Source organism: Lepidothrix coronata, unplaced genomic scaffold (assembly GCF_001604755.1).
Source record: "Lepidothrix coronata isolate B3197 unplaced genomic scaffold, Lepidothrix_coronata-1.0 Scaffold104, whole genome shotgun sequence".
Taxonomy (NCBI): domain Eukaryota; kingdom Metazoa; phylum Chordata; class Aves; order Passeriformes; family Pipridae; genus Lepidothrix; species Lepidothrix coronata.
This window is the reverse complement of record NW_016690284.1, coordinates 165828-181600: the sequence shown is the minus strand read 5'-3', so window position 1 is coordinate 181600 and position 15773 is coordinate 165828.

Below are 15773 nucleotides of genomic sequence, written 5' to 3'. Positions count from 1 at the left end.
ACACACACACACACACACACATATTTATGGACACACAAAGAGACTCATAAGAAGGTGAGGAAGGAAAGTTTTTCAGCCTCACACTAAGCCTCACAAAGGGAGTGAGTGAATTCTCCAAGCGAGTGGTAAAGATTTTGAAGAGAATCCAACTGCAGCCTGTGTTTCATATTTGTGTTGAATGCTCAGGTTTCCAAATTAAATCTGCAAGTTAGACAGAAGTCCGTGTTGTCTGCTGATCATCTGTTCAGGGGGAGAAGGAGAAAGGAAATTACGGAAGAAAAATACCTGCAAACAACAGCAGTAATTAAAATCAAGCATTTAAGCACTACCACCCCTCCCCCCAGATGGATTTGTCTGGGGAGAAGATAAATAAATTCAACTGCAGGTTCAAGATCTGAAATATTTAAACCAGGTCCCAAAAGCCCATACACATTTTTAATCAAAACCTGCTCTTTTTGGTTTCTTTTTCTACATAAATACCCTGACTTGATAGAACACCGAAACCTCATTAAAGTGTGATCAGTACAATACAAAAGGTGAAAACGATCAATGCTATTTAAACTGTGGCAACTGTACACATAGTGTGTTAGACAATTCTTTCTCAGGTTCAAGGTTACACATGGCGTCATAAGGAGAACACCTCCTCCCCCACTTCCAGTGCTAAATAGGGTTGGATTCTTGCCAGAATAAAAGAATCTGCAGTCAGTTCCTTCAAGATTGAAAAATAAAGTTGGGGGTTTTTCTCCTGCAGGAGGAAAAAAAAAACAACAAACAACAAAAAAGCCCCCCCAAAGAAACCAAAGCCCAGAAGAAAAGCAGACAGCTGCTAACTAGTTGTCTAGCTGTCTATTTGTGGACATTTTCTTTCATCTTGTTATACCTTTTGTGCTGTTTGAAATGTTTGGAGCTTAGACTTGAAGAACACTCAGTGGATTCCAGACTTGTATTAAAAGAAAGAAAAAGAAAGGCTGAGGAGTTCTGACAACAGATGTGTGTATTTGTGTATTGGGGCCACATCATTCCAAGCACCAGCTAGAGCACTGATTTTATTTTCATCTGACTGAAGGAAATTTTTCAGACAAGAAAATATACAGTAACAATGCAATATGTAGAAAAACACATACATCTAGAATGCAAGGAACAGGGATATGTTGTGAGACCTCTACAGAACAAGTGGAGACCATTTGGTCAATGACATCCTCTGCTTTTGCTGTTCTGCTGTTCTGTTTTCATAGAATGGGTAAAGTCAATTTCTTTCTAGGGAGTTTTGCTCTGCCACCTTAGACGTTGGAAGGAAGCAAGGCAAAAGTTTAATTAATGTCAGTGATCTTCAGTGAGCTTTAGATCAGACTGTGGTGACTTTACCTTAGCTGATTGTTGCTGCCTTCTGCTATGCAGACAAGGAGAACATAATGGCTCTTACTCTGGCTTCCAGATATGTCTCTGGAGCTTCTAATTTCCCCAAGCTTACCCTTTCCTCCAACATAAAGGAGAAAGCAAAACCTGCTGACAAGTGAGGAAAAGTCAGGAGGAAACCACTGAAATGCTTCTCCCGTGGGGAGGAACCCTCTTGTCCTGTCCCTTTTCACCTGCCTTTCCTGGTACCCTGATGGCAAAGACCTGTCTTCACACCTCTTCTTTTCTCAGGAGGATCAAGGCTTTGTGGATGCCAGCAAGTCCAAGGCAGAAGCCTCCAAGAAGGTAACTTACCTGAAGGGACCAGAGAATTCCTAGCCCATTCCTACCAGAGTCTTTGAGATTAGTGTTAAACAGGGAATCACATCTCCACCTCTCCTCTCCATGCCAAGAGGCAGCTGTAGCAGAAAATTCCAGGTGTTTTGTGGCTACCTGTGCATCCTGTGACACATCTGCCCATATTTCTTGAACCAGGGGGGCAGGCTGGAGCAACAGCACCATCACCATCAGCTATGACCCTGTTGCTTTTCTGGCTGTTAGAAGCAGAGTGACCCTGGTATTTTCATCAATTCCTGGATCGGGATTGTCCAAGAGGAAGTTCTCATTGGCTCAGTGTTTTGTCCTCCTCCACTATCAGCCTTTTGTGCCTCTCCCTGCATTTGCCAAAATATCAGAACTGTAAGGAGAGTAAACTGAATTTTGCTGTAGTTTCCACCACCCGAGAAGCCTCTGCTTGGTACCTCAGGTAATTTTTCTTGGTTATGCAAAAGGAAGGGCTAGCTACCAGAGCAAGGTTATGAGACCTTAATTTAAAATAGCTTCTGCCACACTGACTTCTCTCTCTTTAGGCTGAAGAAAGTGCTCAAAAGTCACTAACTTCCTGAAGCAATCCCGTGGGTTCTCTTGTGCTCTTCAGCTTTGGATCTATAGCCAAAGTGTGCCTGCCATGGCCATGGAGTGATGGGCAGAGACCCTCTTGTCTGCACTGAGACCCAGTCACCTGTACCAGAGGATGTCCATGTCAGCAGCACAAGCTTCTGAGACTAAAGTGACATGAGAGAAGTCATCATAGCTTCAAATCTTAGGTGAGAGAAAAAAAGCTTTGAACAAGGTTTTTCCTCCTGACAGCAGATGTCTTTTTAGCAATTCCTTGATTAGACCCCAGATGATCAAGAGGTTGAAGAGAGGTGGGGTATTTATATATAAAAAGGAACTCTACTTTTGGGATCAACTAGACTATTCAGGGTTCATATTATACCCCCTTTTTTTCCCAGACTTTATAGAGCCCTTGCTAGAATTAAGTCTCCATCGAGTAGATTATCTTTACATAGAGGCTGGATCTAGTGTTACAGGCTCTTTATTATCTCTTCTTTGAGACTGTGCAGGCTATCCCCTTGAAGTTCTTAACCCTTAAACCACTTTATCTGGTATTTATTGTTTCTTCTCCACAGGCATCTGAGATGGCAGCACTGGTATACAGACCCCACCTGTCCTTGTTCTCCATAAGAGCATCATCTCTTCTGCCCCCTGTTTTTCTGTACACAGGGGGCTCAGATCCAGCATCAGGGCCCTGTTTCCTAACCCTTTTCATCCCCAAGAAGTGTGCACCTTTCTTGTTTGTCTCTGGTCGGCTGCAGAGTTCCTGTCAAATGCAAACCTATTCCAGCTGCTGGGAGTTTGACACATCCATTTTGAGGGATGTAAGGAAGGCCATCGGTGGATCGGGTGATGAAAAGGCCAGGACTGGCTGCTTGAGGAAGCTGGAGATAAGAGGAACACGGGGTAAAGGGTTACCAAGTAGTGACTGGCTTTAAGTTTTCTGCAGCAGTGCTGTATCTACTGGGCACAACAGGGTGTTTGAAAGAATGTTTGGAAGTTCCTGGGTGTAATCTTGCATCTCCTCCTAAAATGACAAGTTCTAGAGAAGGCAAGAACCCATGTGGACTCTGTTTTCTTTGAGCATGTGCTCCGGAGGCAACTGGCACAGTGTGCTGCAGGAGACTCCTGGCAAACATGCACCACTGGGGCATCCCTCATTAGCCAGTGAGTGTCCGTTTCCAGCCCTGCCACTTCTCTTGTGATGCCTTCTCTTTCCTGATAGAACCATTGATCCAGGACGTCTATTAGGACATACATGTGACAATAAGAAATTTACTGAGCAGCAGTATCTAGACTGTGGTGACGTTTTCTTCTCACTGTTCCCATAATCAATCAGAGACACATTTCTCCTCGCCAGCCTCCTGTTCCACAAAATGTCAAACTTTTCTGTATTGCTTTTCTTATAATTTTTTAATAGCTCCTGGCTGTGGACATTGGAATCTGCTCCAGTGATATCATATTGACTTCTTTATATTTCAGCAGAAGGAAGTGATCAAAAATAACATCTTGGAATGATCTCCAAACTGTCTTGTGCTCTCAGCTTGTAAATAACCCAGGCAGCATTATCCTGGTCTTATCATCAGACAAGGTCCCCAGCTGGTGTTAGCTAATGCATGTGCACTATTTCACTCTATTTGTGCCAGCCTCTTGCCATATCTTTGCTCCCTAACTGGGCATGACAGTACTGAAATAAATGTAGCTGCACTGATTTTAATGGTTCACCATCATCTGAGGAGAATGAGATGGCTGCCTTAGCTATCAGCTGCTTGGATGTCTGCTGGCCAGCAAATGAAGCATATACTTTCTTTCTCCGTGCACTAGATTTGCTTATCTGCAGTCGTGCTACCCCAGTCTGAACAGGAATAATCACAGCTCCTCCTTCACTGACAATGGCCACTTATGTGAAAAATGCAGAACTGAGCAGACTACAACTAAACGTGCTGGAAATATGAAGAGGAGAATGATCTGTGGCCATGCATCAAAGAGCATTAAGGCATTCTCAAGCAAAATCCTCTTGCTCTCTGGGTTTATTTCAGAAGGATTTTCTAGCCACAGAATCAAGTTCTTCACTGCAGGAGCTGGGAAATCTTGGGTTCTGTGCAGGACACGAAAAAGCTGTAATGGGGTCCAGGGTTTCTGTGGAGATGACAGCAGACCTTACTGCTGTTCCAAATTTGCAATGCTGTTGGATCTCAGAGGCATCATTCCTAGTGAATTCCAACAAGGGAGACTTGGTCTCCATTTCTAGATATTCACATTGCCTGTTCTTAGTCAGCTCATATTTTTCTAAATATTTTTCCGCTTGATCTCTTAAAATAGTTTCCCAGGCTCTCTCTACTGCTGATGTTAACATGCTACAGTCTGTGTTCCTTTTTTATTATGTCTCTTTGTCTCCTTCTTTTCTTTTTTTAACTAAAAACACATAACTGTCTTATATAATTCACTTCTGAGTTCATAAGCCATTTCTCCAAAACACAGGCCTTCGTGTGGAAACATGCAAGGATACTTTGTTCAATTTTTTGTTTGTTTATTTGGGTAGGGTTTTTTTGTTTTGTTTTTGTTTCTTTGTTCTTAAATTCTGGAATTATTATATCACCTAAACCTGTGACCTTAATTTACTGTAAACAATTCAGCATTCCTTCTGCGTGCTTCCTGATGCCTTCCCTCACTTTTCCAAAATTATCATTTGAGCTGAAATGCAGCGTCTGAAATGCAGAGCTAGATAAACCATACTTACTCTCAAAATGATCAGCATTTACAAATAATTACACAATCAATTTTGCATTGTTCTGTTGTAAAACACTCATTCTGTAGCAATGATCAAAGTATTTAATGTGGTTGTTCCTTTCTTATTCATACTTATATGTTGTTCATATTTCATTTGCCTGCTAAGATCTGCAATTTTTGGTTTCGATGTTACAAGTTGTTGGATATTTCTTGCTTTCAAGTCTCAGTGTTTGCCCTGCATCATTCAGTGCTTATTATATCTAATGCTTCCTTTTCTAGATCTGTTTACACCTATAAATATGCCTAGTTTATCATCTGAGATTGTCCCCTCTTCCTTTACCAAAGCACATTTGGCTTTTATCTTGTATTTTAAACTAGTAAATATGAGTGTTCATGAAAGATGAGGAACATAACAAACTTGTCTCTAGTTGTGCAAACAAGTGTAAGTGTGGCTGCCTTTAAACAGAATGTGTCAATTCCGTGGTCTTTGTAATTTTCTTTAATAGTCCTGTTGTAACTTGTCTCCTGTTACACTGAAATACACATTTAGGTGTATTCTTAGCAATAAGACCTCTGTTCATGAATATACACTAGTAGTTATTTAGCACAGGTGGGAAATGACAGCTCTGGTGCTCTGTAGGCAGGATTAAATGGATAGACTTTCCTAGGACAAGTGGGTTTAACTGCAGTGGGAAGCATTAACTTGTCTGAAATACAACATGTTCTGGTTATAACACAATGGTTGGTGTCAGCCCAAAGTACTGACCTGATCTGGCTAAACTGCTCATTGGAATAAAGTAGTGTGTGCATTTGAGACCACGTCTTCTCTTGCCTTCTGACTTGTCCCCTATTTGTCCTATAGTGTTCCTTGGTGTTTTTTGCATCCTGACACTCCTCTTTGGTTCAGCTGGCATCAGGTGCATGTACACACACACGTGTGATCCCTACCTGAGCATCTCTAAATGGGAGCCTCTGTTTTATTCACCCTGGGCTTAACTCCTTTGGTGAGAACTGGTATTGGTAGAAGTGGCAGTGCTGGTTATATCCCCACATGTGACACTTGTGAGGGGTGTTGGTAGTGCCCAGCATGCTGGCAGCCTCAGAAACACTGAACTGTGCCTTTCTGCAGGTGCAGAAACAGTGCTATCACTTGATCCATTCAAATCCATGCCCACTGGATCCTGTTTTTAGAGCTAGTTTGAAAATGTGACATTGCTGCCATTTTCACCTCTTTGACTTTTCATTTTGAGCATGCAAGTAAACATATCAGATGATGGGATTAGAGATAATGTTGATTACTCACACACATGGGTCCTAGAGTTTTATTCGTGGAAATGAAGGAGTGGGATTCTGCTGGCTTTGACTGAGGGCTAGGTCAGGCTGGAAGGTACATGTAACACCAACACTGCAAAGCATCTTCAAAGTGTTTGCTAAAGTACTGAAATGTTACCATCCTGTGGAAAGTTTTAATATATATATATATATATATATATTTCATTTTGCCTTATAATTGTCTCTTCTGGGCTAGTAAGTAAAAAAATAACAGCATGCAGTCACAGCAGGTATTTGATGAAACACACACACATATCAGAGCGTATTTGTGAATAATGTGGCTGTTTGTGTTTTGTTGACAGAGCCTGCTCACTCTATGCCTCATGTTAGTCATATTCTGTCGTGTATCTGAACTGAAGTTCCTTACTCAATGAAACAGACTGAGATAGCAGCACCTGGAAATGGCAAGTCCCTCCAGTGGGACCATGCCAGGAGGTGGAGAACATATCCCTTCTCTGTGCATAGAAGTACTGCAACATGCCAAGAAGAAAATAGGTGAACAGGTGTGAAGAGAGCAGAGGGCTGGATCCAGAAGGTTAGACCTGCACGAAACAAGAGACAAACTATTCTTCATCAAGAGTCTGGTTTAGGGTCTCTTTGTCTTGTTCCCACCTGAGAATTAAGGTCATAAAGCTCATAGGAAGCTCCCTTTGACTGTGAAGATCAGATGAAGTGATTTCTTTCTGTTCTTTCCTGCCAGGAGAAGTCAGAATGACCGTTGGGTGAGGCTTGACCCAAATGAGGCTTTCCAGCAGGGACCACCAGTAGCAATGGTGGGTTATATTGGCAACAGCTGGATGAGTTTCTTTCCTTCTTGCTCCCTTTAATTCTGCAAATTTTTCTATTACAGTCTGGAAAAATGCTCTTATAATGAATAAAAGTGAGGGACAGAAATGTTTTAATTATTTCAGGACACATATTCTATCCCTCCATCACCATCATAACTGTTTGAAAGCTGGTTTTCATGTGCTCCTTTGTGATGAATTTAATAAAGCATCTGTTTAGTGAGTATCTGGAGAGAGGAAATTCCACCCTAAAATTCGCTAGATTAGTGTCAGATCCAAAGCCCACTGGAAGCAGTGGGAAATCTCCTGGTGAGTCTGGTGGGCTTTCAGTTCAAAGTCCAAACATCCGATGCTCTGAATAACGTGTCTGATTATTTGTGTACCTCTCTTCTCTGATCGTAATCTCTGCCTCTTGCTGTTAGGTCAGGAGGAGCAATGCAGCGTTTTGAAGGACTTACCCGGTAGTAAGAGTAGTCTTGCTGTAAAGCTGTATGTCTTGCTGCCTGTAGTGCTCAAATCAGCCTCAAGTGACCATGTGGAGTAAAGGTACAAAGTCTCATCAGACTTCAATTTTCTGTTCAGTGTTTACTACAGACCTTTAAACAATTTTTGTTCTTTCCTATAAGCCTGTGGTTTTGCTGAAAAGTGAAAGGAATAGAAGTAGTGGCCTTTGTCCCTTTTATCTGCAACTTATTTGCTAATATCTTGCATCTTAATTTGCAGCAATGGAAAGCAGACAAAAAGCAAGCCCTGCTCCAACTGATGGCACCTTTGACCTGTTTTTCTTGGGTGTAAACAGCTGTAGCACACTCCAAGCAAAGGAGAGTCAGACCCCATTGCAAATTATTACTAAATTCACCATCTGATGCTCTTTTGGAAAAATCCATTTCATACAGTTTGCATCTAGTTTTAAATGCTTGCATCATGCTTATATAATTTGGAAACTATTTTCTATGGTCATGAAGTTTTCCCTGGAGTGTCTTCCCAGGTAATCAAATGTTAGTGTTTTTTGCAGTAGAGATGGTAGCCTTTCTTTTTTAAAATGCTTTGCATTCCTAACAGGATGTTCATCTTCACTGACTCGGTGCTTAGAATTATAGAATACTATGACAGAGCAATTTAGGTTGGAATTCAGTAATTTAAGGTCATCAAGTCCACCCATTAACCCAGCAATGCCAAGCCCATCACTAAACCATGACCCCAAGTGCCACAACTACACATCTTTTAGATACCTCCAGGGATGGTGATTCAACCACTTCCCTGGGCAGCCTGTGAAAGTGCTTGACAACCCTTTCAGTAACTAAATTTTTCCTCTAAAAAAGTTAAGCTTCACCTCGTGCAACTTGAGGTTGTTTTTTCTTGTCCTATCCCTTGTTCTCTGGGAGCAGAGCCTGACCCCAACCTGCCTCCATCCTCCTGTCAGGGGGTTGCAGACAATGAGAAGGTCCTCCTTGAGCCTCCTTTTCTCCAGGCTGAGAACCCCCAGACTCTCTCTCAGCTGCTCCTGGTGCTCCAGACCCTTCCCCAGCTCCAATCCCTTCTCTGGGCATGTTCCAGCCCCTCAATGTCTTTCTTGTCATGAGGGGCCCAGAACTGCCCCCAGCACTCAAGATGTGCCAGCATAGGGCGACAATCACTGCCCTGCACATGTGACACACTGTGGCTGGTGCTGCCCAGGTGCCTTTGGCCTTCTTGGCCACCTAAGCACACCTGGACTCATGTTCAGCCGCTGTCAACCAGCACTTCCAGGTCCTTTCCCACCATACAACTCAGCTCCTCCACCCCTAGCTTGTAACACTGCAGGGGGTTGTTGTAACCCAAGGGTAGGACCTGACACTTCACAATTCCCTGTGTTGTACCTCACGCAATTGGCCTCATCCCATCAATTCAGCCTCTCCAGGTGCCTCTGCATAGCCTTCCTGCCCTCCAGCAGATCAACCTTCCCACCCAACTTAGTGTCATCTGAGAACTTGCTGAGTGTGCCCTTGATCATCTTATCCAGGTTATCAATGAAAATACTAAACAGGACTGACCCCAACACTGAGTCCTGATGCACATCCCTGATGAGGGGCCCCAGCTGGATGTCATTCCATTCCCCACCACTCTCTGCATCCAATTGGCTGCATCCAATAAAGGATGGAGATTCTTCTTGGCCCTGCTTCTGTTATTGATGTATTTATAAAAATATTTTTATTGTCTTCCACAGTAATAGCCAAATAAGGTTCTTGTTGGTCTTTGGCCCTTCTAATTTTCTTCCTGCATAACCTCACATCATCTCTGTTGTCTTCCTGAGTGGCCTGGTCCTTCTTCCAAAGGTCACAAACTTTCCTTTTTTTCCCTGAGTTCCAGACAAAGGTCTGTGTTCAACCAGCCTGTTTTCCCCACCGGCTTGTCTTTTGGCACATGGGATCAATGTGCTCCTGGTCCTTTAGGGTTTCCTCTTTGAAGAATGTCCAGTGTTTCTGGACTCCTTTGTTCTTCAGGAACCTCCTAGACTATTTCCTCTCTGCATTGTTGTATTTCTAGCAGTCACCTGGTTAGCTGAATTCTCCCACAAAAACAAGAGCTAACAACTGTGAGGCTTCTCCCAGCTGCTTATGGAGTATTTTGTCTGCCTCTTCTTTGTGGTTGGATGGTCTACAGCAGACTTCTACCACGACATCTGCCTTGTTGGCTTTCCCCCTGATTCCTGTGCATAAACTGTCAACCCTGTCATCAGCATCATCAGGCTCTGCACAATCAAAACACTGCCTGACATATAGGTCTTACTCCCACTGAGAGACTAGTGACTGAGAGCTGGAAAGTGTTTGGTTAAAACAGTAATTGAAGGATGTTGTAACTTTTCTTCTTACCTTGAACCACATATATTCCTGTCTCTCCTGCTTGGAGCATTGCATTGACTGTGATAACAGGAAGGTTTATAAAACTATTGCAATTTAGGGAGCATACTGTTCAAAATTTTTCACCTGAGTTTCATTGGTCTATGTCCACACCTACTGAATCCAATAGAAGTCTTTGCCCGGTCTGTAAAGACATTTGATCAGGTTCTCCACAAACTCAGTGTTTCAGAGAGGAACAGTAACATCTCCCAGTATATCCAAAGTGGAGTATGATGTGTGTGTGTGTGTGTTTATGTTAACCCCAACACTTTTAAAGTTTCATGCATTGTACATCTTCCTCTAAGGACACTAATAAATCAGGTGGCATTAATGGCAAAAATGCAGAGAAGTGCAATCAGAATCTCAATCAGAATCCCTTTCATCCTGAAGTCACCTGTTGTCCCTTTGTGGAAACAGAATTGGAAGCGTGCTGGCGGACAAACTCATTTTCTGTGGCCCCTCTTTGAAGAAAGTCCAATATTTTCAGGGTCATCAGAACTCACTTATAAAAACTGTGGTATTTGAATACCTGTAAAATACCAGGCTCTCCCTCCTTGCTTAAACAACTAGTGGCCATAGACCTCCCCTCCTCCCCCAGCAGGCTCTGTCAGGACACTAAGGAAAGAATAACAACAAAAAAAAGGGGTGATGGCAACTTGCTTCTTATCAGAGGAAGTCTACTTCATGACTGACTCACAGGAATAACCTGTGAAATTGTCTCTGTGTGTAGAAAGAGTGTACATTTCCTTTCCTCAGCCTGAATTCATTATTATTTTTACCAAACTGGACATTACTTCAAGAGCGTTTCTTTGTTATTTAGTGGGTTCATGGTGTTTAGGAAGGTAACTGAATTTGGAGGGAGTTTTAAAATCCCACTAATCTGCAAGGCCAAATTTCTTACCAAAACTTGCAGGAACAGTGTTGCTGTACTGGATGAGACCACTGTTTATTTTCCTGAGGATTTTGATGGAGTCCAGCAGCAAATGAATAAATGAAGGGCAAAATCTCCAAAATGCAGGTAGGCAGTTTGAACAAACTGTGACATGAGAGAGAACATTTTCTTTCTAATCCATTGTGAACTGTCCATATATTCAGTAAATAATGAGGTATGACTGTCAGTTTTCTGTAGCTATTTTGGGAACTGGTTAAATAAACAGGAAGGGGAAAGAAAACCCACTGAATTTTTTTCTCTCTTCTCCCATCCTTGAAAAGAATATTTGACAAAATTTTCCTTGAAATGTGGAGTTTTAAATGAAATTCACTCTATTTTTTTGTTGTTAATGTAGATAAGAACATGGATTCTAGTAATCAAGTCATTAATATTGCAGAAACTCCACAAATTATGTACAGATAGCCTTCACAAGAGGTGTCTATGTCCATTAAAAAGATTACCTTTCTTTCCCTTTAACATTTTGTATTGAAGATTTGTCTCCATCCTACATCAAACAACAGGGTAGGAAAGAGGACCTTAACATTATCCAGCTCACTTCCACCTTTTTTATCTGATTCTTCTTTAAAGAGCTCTTGAATGGGTGATCTGTTGTTTATCATTCACCACTTGTGGCTTGCTTTTTTATTTTCTTCTAAGATAAGTAATCAAAGAGGAGTGGGGGTTAAAACTTAATTTGGAATAGCATCACAGATTGCAAGGCCAGTGTTGCCTGTCCCATACAACACAAACAAAACAATAGACTCCAGGAACCTGCATTTCTTTTCACCCTGTGGAAGTGAATTACAGTATACGGCAATAGAAAAGGTGAGGAAAATCATCTTTTTTTCTGTTGCTTTGCAGAGTGGAATCTAGAAATATTTCTCTTTGCCACAGAAGAGCTTTCTACCATGTGTGTTTAAGTAAATGGAAGGTTTACCTTCTGAAGGTCGTGTGAAATCAATCAAACTTGACATTGTTCCAGGGCATGGCACAGAAGGAGGATACATTCACTGTGACTTAAGCCATGGAAGGGAATGTGACTGACCAGTCAGCCATAAGCTGACTATAGCACGTCAGGAACCCCAGAGCCATGGAAATGGCTATGAGTAGCCTAGCACTTGTCCCTTTATTTAGTAACCATGAAGTGCAGGTTGTGCAAAGCCTGTTTAACAGGCTTTCCCACACCAGACCTGGTTAGAGTGGACTCTCACCAGAGAGTCAATGGTAGTGGAAGAGAGTAGCAGATAAAACCACCTTCAGGAGAAAACAGCATTCTAAGTTAAAATAGATCGTATTTTTATGGTGTCTGAAGACAATCTTCGGGTGCTAATCTCATCTTTACAGTGTAGTTCTGACTTGAATAGGTGTTGTCTACTCACATGGCGAAGAAATCACATAAGAAGCCTTCCACCTTTCCTCCAAGGAATAATTTTCCTATGTGCAAACATGGAGGGCTTTAAACTTAAACAGTATGTGAATTTGGAGGTCTGACTTTACAAATAATTCATGTCACCCAGGAATTCCCTTAAAGGTGTAATGGAACTGGGAAGCATTTAAAAAGCAGAGAACATACAAACTCAACCTTTTGTTAGCAGTGCTCAAATGATGTGCTGTAGCTACTAGCTTTGCATCAAAGGAAGAGAAACTGTTTAGGACAGAAAAGTAAGAAAGAAAACCTGCATCCAAGAGAAACTCTGGGGAGGTTGTTAGCCAGACAGTATATAACTACCTGTGTCAGAGCAGGACTCGGGCCTTGTCATTGGTACATATGTGGAAAATGCAATGGGATCTGAAGGTGCACATTTCTCTCTCTCTTTCTCTTGCTCTCTCAATATATATACCTATCCATATCTATCTATCTATATATCTATATCTATATCTATATATCTGCATGTTTCTGTGTGTACTTACCATCTCAGCATGGACAATGTACGTGGCTGAGAAACAGAAGGGGGGCTGAAAGGAAGGGAAAGACAAAAATAAGCTTAATTATTTTCTAATTTTGTTTCCTTTTGCTAAGTGCCGTTCACAAAAGGAGTATTTACATGCCAGCTTGTAAACATGTCAGCTTAAAGTATGTGCAAACATAGCATGCCCTTTGCATGTCCCCAGAACAGCTGAGTGCACAGGTGAAGGCTCACATTTTGCAGATGTATTTCAGTGCTTTCAGCTTTTCTTTGCTTCAAATCCTGTCCCACTGTGTTCCAGATAACATTTTTGGAAGTCCCCTCAGCATCTTGCTTATGATGAAGGAAAGGAACAACATCTTTTCCCTTTATCGGAGAAAAAAGAGGCACTTAATATTTAGCGTATGAAAAATAATAGGTAGGTCAGATCTGCTGATGTTTCTCCAGCAGCCAAGTTATATAAGTGAGGACCTGACCAGAAGCAACCTGTTGATATTAAAGCCAGTATAAAGCAGGGCTGGTTTACATCAGCTGGGGATCTGACCGTTGGATTCCAATACCAGGTCTGCACCCTTAAAAACAACCCAAACAAACAACAGAGAGCTTGAGCCCCAGTGTGCTTTTTCAGGTGGTTCATCAATTTATTTTACAGGATGCCCAACACAGACCACCTGCTATGTTGATAGAACAAAGAAATGAGCTTGAAGAGTGCTAGAAAACATGAAGGAAGAGAGGGAGAAAAGCCTAGCACGACAGACATCCTTGTAAGGGGCAACTTTGCTGCATAAACGCAGGAAGCAGCCATTCTTTCTAACTTCTCATTTTCATAAAGGTCGTGTCACCAGCTAGCCTCTAGAGCTTGCATTCCCCCTGACACAAGAAAGACATATTCCTTGCCAGTATCAGAGAAACTGGGGAAACAGTGAGTTTGGTTCTCCAGCCAGCCACTAAATTGTTCAGGATATATTTTATTATTTGAGTCCAAAGTCTGGAATAAACTCAGAGTTTTTTATTGCTCATATGAGTTATTAGTAGTATTCACATTAGTTACATAAGTTTCTATGGGAAATGCATGTTCCTGATCTCTAGTTCTCTCTTACTGAGAAAGTAATTCCTTCAGAGATGGATAGCAACCAAGACCTTTCCTTTGGTCCATACTGTTCATGGGCAGGTTTCCAGACCATGACTAAGGAACACACTGAAAAATATACCTTGAATATATCTTGGAGAAAATTACCCACATAGAAATAATTTCATTAGATTTTGGTTATTCTCCCTGAATAAAATATAACTGTTAAGCAAACTACAAAATCTGCCAGCCCAGAGGTCTAAGCACAGCAGCTAAATGGGAATTAGTCAAAGTTCTGGTGAATTAGAGGCTGAGAAAGCCTGATGCACAAGCAGGGGGAAGACCTGCACAGGGCAAAAATGCATGAAAATGACACTTCCTTCTCTCTACCACCTTATTCTACGCTGCTGAAGAAGAAGGTGTTGATCCGCATTGATGACCTGAAGATGGCTACTTTTTCCTAGTTCTTCATCAATCCAAAAAGAGTGCAACTTCACCTCTGGAACCAAATTAAAACTTGGCAACTTGCTTATGTTGGTGGAGCTGGCTCTGGCAATAACATAGGACACATCTGCTGCTGGTGTGTATTTTTAGGTTTTCTGTAATTCTTTATCTTCACAGAGCATTAGGAGTTACAGAGAAGAAGATGATGTGCAGGCACTTGTAAGTAAAGGCCAGATATATGTTGTTATGACCTATAGTCCCATTGCTTCAGAAAACTTTGAGTTTTCAGAAAACTTTGAGCTTTCTCTGGTCACAGAAAGTAGGTAGAATGATTTTAAGGGCTGTGAATTGCTTGTGCTTCTATTTTCAAGTTGTTAATGGAAGTATCTATTTGCAACTAGTACTGAAAAGCAGGTTGTCTGTTTTTATGTCAGAACATATTTTTGTCAAATTTTGCTTTTTTTTGTGCCTTGTAACAAGCTTGTTTTCTGTGCTTCTAGAGTTCATATTTATCACTAATCTGTGCTGAAGTTGAACATACCTTCTTTATTTTCCACCATTTCAGTCTTGCTGGAGCTATGTTTGGCCTGAACTGCAGCTTGGTTTCCAAGCCTCTCTCCTTATAAACGGAAAGGAACCTTAAATACACATCTAGATATGAATGTTCTCCTTTGCTTTTCCCCATCCCATTTTCCCTCCTGAAAAGCATCTTTGGAGCTTGCTGTTGGTTTATGTCTGTGATATTTGGCTGCAATTAAGATTTTTGGGGTTCATTACTTTCTAGAGAAGTGTCTTTCAGCTAAGAAAAATGAGACCTTTATCTTAAGCACTATCACATCTTAATAATAATAAGCCCCTGGTGGTCTAGTGGTTAGGGTGCAGGACTCTAACCGCTGCGACCCGGGTTCGATTCCCAGCCCCCCGGGCAGATAGAGCTCGTTAGCCCTGTAAGGCAATCCATCTAAGAGAAGGTCACTCTAAACAAACCTACGTCCTGAGACTCTCACTGCCACTGTCCAAGCTTGCTCGGCCCCGGCAGATGAACCTCAGGATTAAAGGGTGGGCTCAGTTCAGCGCACGCTGTGTCTCACCTAAAAAATCCACTGCGCAGGCTCGAAGGGTTAATGACCTTTCCCAAATCTTCGCTCGCGAAGACTGGCCATTATATTATATATATATATATCACATCTTAGAGAGTGCTCCTCCAGGAGTTCTTATTTGTAAAAGCCAGTCCTAGACTGGATGAATCATTGTGGGAATGAGAGAAGAGTTTAACACCATTAAAGTTGTTTAGTCCCTAACAAGATTGCTCACAAAAGCTCTTGTTACTCTCAGTGGCTCTAAGTGTTATCATGTTGAGGGCTGGCAAGACTGAAGTTCTGGCAGTTTTATGTTGTTGCACTC